The sequence below is a fragment of the Penaeus monodon genome, chromosome 8 (assembly GCF_015228065.2).
Source record: "Penaeus monodon isolate SGIC_2016 chromosome 8, NSTDA_Pmon_1, whole genome shotgun sequence".
NCBI lineage: Eukaryota > Metazoa > Arthropoda > Malacostraca > Decapoda > Penaeidae > Penaeus > Penaeus monodon.
The window spans coordinates 3473423-3478422 of record NC_051393.1 but is presented as its reverse complement, the minus strand read 5'-3'; positions in this window follow the sequence as shown (position 1 = coordinate 3478422).

The window sequence follows — 5000 nt, the reverse complement described above, 5'->3', positions numbered from 1 at the left end:
CTTTCCTTACTTACACATACCTTTACTCGAGAGTTGTTTTGAATGTTACAAACGGTTCCATTTTATTCTCGGTCACTAAGCCACTATTGTCTTCCGCCCTCCAAACGCAACACCTGTTTTTCTTTCATTCCTTTATCTTTTTTATGTTGTTCCTGTAACAATGGTTCTCCTCTGACGTTTCATTCCCATCTGTGCCTTTGGCTTCTCGCTCGTTTCACTCTCTTTTTCTCTATTTTCCCTTCTCCCTATCTTTTAGTTTCTGGTCGTTGCCGAGTCCTCTGTACCTTCGCATTTCGAGGAATTATTGAAGTTTGTCTATTATTCAGTTGTGCCTTCCAGTTACGTTCCAATGTTCCCGAAACTAGACCAAAGGGAACTACATTTATTTATGTCTTCTCTCTCTCTCTCTCTCTCTCTCTCTCTCTTCTCTTCTCTCTCTCTCTCTCTCTCTCTCTCTCTCTCTCTCTCTCTCTCTCTCACTCACTCACACACACTCTCACTCTCTCTCTCTCTCTCTCTCTCTCTCTCTCTCTCTCTCTCTCTCTCGCTCTGTGGAACTCGTCGATTGTATTTTTAAAAATTGACGAATTTGCGTTCAAACCGGCAACTCTATCATAAAATAATATATATTGTAATAACTATTACTTTCATTCGTTTTATAAAATCGTTTTTTATGTTTTTGTCATCATCCTTTTCCCTCACTTTCTTCTACTATTGCAATTCCTCTTCTGCATTCCATCTTTTCTTACTCTGCGGTCAGAAACCCACATCTGCAGCGTACTGTAATCAGATGAAAGTTCTTGCATACTCTTGCTTTCTTTATATACTGGTATATTTTATCATGATCTTGCAGTTGTTCGAAACTCAGAAAGGAAAAATGGAGGAAGTGAAGAAAACCTTAGCTTTGCAATGAAATGATCCGGAATAACAGTAGTGGAGAGGGATAAACTAATATACACATTGTGTTGTGAGTGTTTGTGTGTGCATTTAACTAATATGTATATATATATATATATATATATATATATATATACATATATATATATATATATATATATATATATATATATATATATATATATATATATATTATATGTATATATATATATATATATATATATATATATATATATATATATATATATATATATATATATATATATATATATATATATACATATGTGCATGTATGTATGGGCGTGTGTGTAAGTAGAGAGAGAGTGAGAGAGAGAGACAGAAAAAGACAGAGAGAAAGAAAGCGCGACAAAGTCAGAGGCAGGGACCCAGACAGAAAGTCACACACAGAATACCCCATAAGACATACTTGCGCAGTCCTACCCGCTCTTCCGAAAGCCTGTCCTGCGGCATCAAGCGATCGGCGGCCATCCTCTCCTCCAAGATATGAATTTCCAGCATCCTGCGTGGAAACTTATCAAGCATCCCGACACCTCGCTCCGTCGGCACATTCAGCCGGCAAGTTGAAAAGTCCGACATTCTTTCGCCTCGACAAAAGTTATAGGTGTTATGCCGGAACTTTCTTGAAATATGTCTGGAAGCTCATTGGAATTTTCATGTCTTTTTCCCTATTTTTTTCTTCTCTCGAACTTTTCTTGCTTAAAAAAAAAAAATCTCGAAATGGGTGAAAATAAAGATGCTGAGTGATGAACTTTCGAGAGCTGAGAATTATTTTGTTCTTTAGAGGATATAATCATTAAAATTTCCATTCGAACGAATACGCTACTTTTTTCATTTGTTTTATTTAATTATCTATTTATTCATTTTATTCGTAAGAAGGAGCTGTCTAAATCATAGCATATATTTACACGTACACATGATTTTATAAAATCATATTCATTTTAAACATTTAGAACAGTGATCGAGCTCCAAGAGTTCGGTGATTCGGTCTCGTGGGTTCACTTCCAGTTCGGTGATTCGGTCTCGTGGGTTCACTTCCAGTTCGGTGATTCGGTCTCGTGGGTTCACTTCCAGTTCGGTGATTCGGTCTCGTGGGTTCACTTCCAGTTCGTTGATTCGGTCTCGTGGGTTCACTTCCAGTTCGTTGATTCGGTCTCGTGGGTTCACTTCCAGTTCGGTGATTCGGTCTCGTGGGTTCACTTCCAGTTCGGTGATTCGGTCTCGTGGGTTCACTTCCAGTTCGGTGATTCGGTCTCGCGGGTTCACTTCCAGTTCGGTGATTCGGTCTCGCGGGTTCACTTCCAGTTCGGTGATTCGGTCTCGTGGGTTCACTTCCAGTTCGGTGATTCGGTCTCGTGGGTTCACTTCCAGTTTGGTGATTCGGTCTCGTGGGTTCACTTCCAGTTCGGTGATTCGGTCTCGTGGGTTCACTTCCATTCACCCCCCTTGTCTGATTCGTGACGTCACAGCCCACCACGGGCTCGTGGCTGCAGCTGATTAAACCCTTAGGGTACTCATGCCGTTTTGTTATAACGTACCATTGCTTGCAACTTTTTCGAGGATGGTAGACATCAAAGCGAAGAAAGGGAACAGACTTTGTCGCGAGAATGATATGAGAGTTGGCACTTGTCAAGGGGAAGCCGCGCATTTCTGAACTTGTCCCTGAAAGGCAACAGCAAAAGCCACATTGAGTTGCAGTAAATATTCAATGAGTCATGATTTCATTTTGGTGTGAAATTCACATTTTCTTTTCCTTTGACTACAGTGATTTTATGTGCAACTGATGCATGGTTTATGTTGTGCACTAACAAAACATATCCCAATGTTTTGAAGAAATATTATTTGTTTATCCATTTTATTTACTTATTTATTTGTTTGTTTATCTAATTTTATTACGAGGGGTTCGGCGAATGCACGGATGGAATTTGCGGTGTTCTGTGCTTCCAACAAGGTTTAGAAATGTTGTTCTTATTCGAAAATTTTTATTAAATACTCTTTAAACACAAGACTTATTAAGATAGATTAATAATCGTTTAATTTTTCTCATTAAGTGTAGTTTACCTTTAAATAATTAATCAGTGGATTTCAATGTTATTAATATTATCAATTATTACAATTCAAGGATTGAGATAAAGCTTTGTTAAAATCAGTGACTTTATTAGCTAAGAAATATATACCATGTAATATAATCAAAATACAGTATCAAAGAATATTTTATTAAAACTAGATAAGACATTAAGTAGGTTTTTACAATTTACATTATAAAAGCCAATTGATCAGTTAATAAATGAATTAGATATTACACAAATTAATAATAATGAGAAGAGATGCAAATAGGTAAATTAAGATAAACGCTCAGTGGATTAAATATCGTACTAAAAGAATAATGATCATAAAAATCAAATTAAGTTGTAATTCTATATGAGTAAATTAATCAAATATCAAGTAAGTGAAAGTCATAATCATGACAAAAGCAAATACTTGCCAGACAAAAAAAAAAAAAAAAAAAAAAAAAAAAAAAAAAAAAAAAAAAAAATATATATATATATATATATATATATATATATATATATATATATATATATATATATATATATATATATATATAATAATGATAGATAAAAATAAATAAAAAAATCTATCACACTTCGTCAGAAAGCAACAGGATAGTCAATAATACACACCTCCACTCCAGTGTTGGAAAGCGTTTAATTATTTAATCGTTTAATTACACAATATTTGTTAACTTTGATAATCAAGTTCTTTTATTATAAATCCATTTAAAATCTCTACATTTTCTTCCTAATCCAAGCTATGTCCCACACACAAAAAAAAGTTAAAACAAAAACAAATAAAAAAACACTCCCATGTTACTGTCTTCCCTTTCTAGTTCTTCTCCACTAAGTTCCATCACTATTGTACACTAAATCACTTCAAACGGGCTTACCAGGATGAACCACCAAATTAACATGGTTACTGGACGCTACTCCGAGACTTAGTAAACAATCTCCGTCACTGATCGTCCTGTTATTTTCGACATGGGTTCATTCAGTCACGCCCTTGCTAATTAGCATGTTATTATTTCTTAATCGTTGGAGAGATACCCGCATCGAGACCTTTCTGTGTCCCATCAAGTGTTTAAGATTGTATTTATCGATTTTGAACTTTTTTTTTTGTACCTGCTACCCGAGATAATTTCATGTTTCCAGATTGATACGCTATGACCTATATTGCGATTGGTTGGAACTGCCTGTCGTTTGGCATTCTTGATTTCTTTTTTGCTTTTTTTGATCCATTACGTGGTTGATTGATTATTTAAAATTATCTGCCACGTCAACTGCTAAGGTCATCAGAGGCGAAAATACCTTTTTGGATTGACAAACATGTAAAACACATTTATGTTATGATAAGCTTCCATTTTTGGTATCTGCGTCTTGACCCGTTGACACAGGTCGTGGGGGGCTTCTGTTTTTTGCTTCTACGTCTTCTCCTGCTAGTCGTCTTTTTTGAATCCGCTTCGAATCCTCGATATATTGTTCTATTTTGGGCATCTCATCCCAGCTTGTTTGTTTCGCCCGTTCATATGACATCCGCTTCGCCCTCGTGTTGTTCGCGTGTCGACGAAAGAACCATTGATAAAGAATGATATGCATGTATGCTTATTAAAAGTTTCTAATGCTATCTTCAGTTTGAATACTAGCAGGGGCACTATCTTCTGTCGTATAGAGTATAGAGTATAGAGTATCCGCATTGTTCTAATCATTATCACGGTATCTTTACTAATAAAATACACGTGGCCATTGAACCTAAGTATGCTCGTGCAAACACACACACACACACACAAACATATATTCATCCCTCCGCTTACTAATGCCACTTCCTACTAATATATCTAGCTGCAGGTGTTCATCATTTAAAAACTAGTATTGCCACATTCATTACCAGTTTTATTTCCTGTTCAAGTAGCCATGGGAAACAGTCATCCACCGATGGTTATGTAAATGATAACATTATTGCCTCAGCTTATAAGATTAACTGAAAAGCCGGTTGTATGCATTCATCTTCCAAAAGACTATAAGATGCTG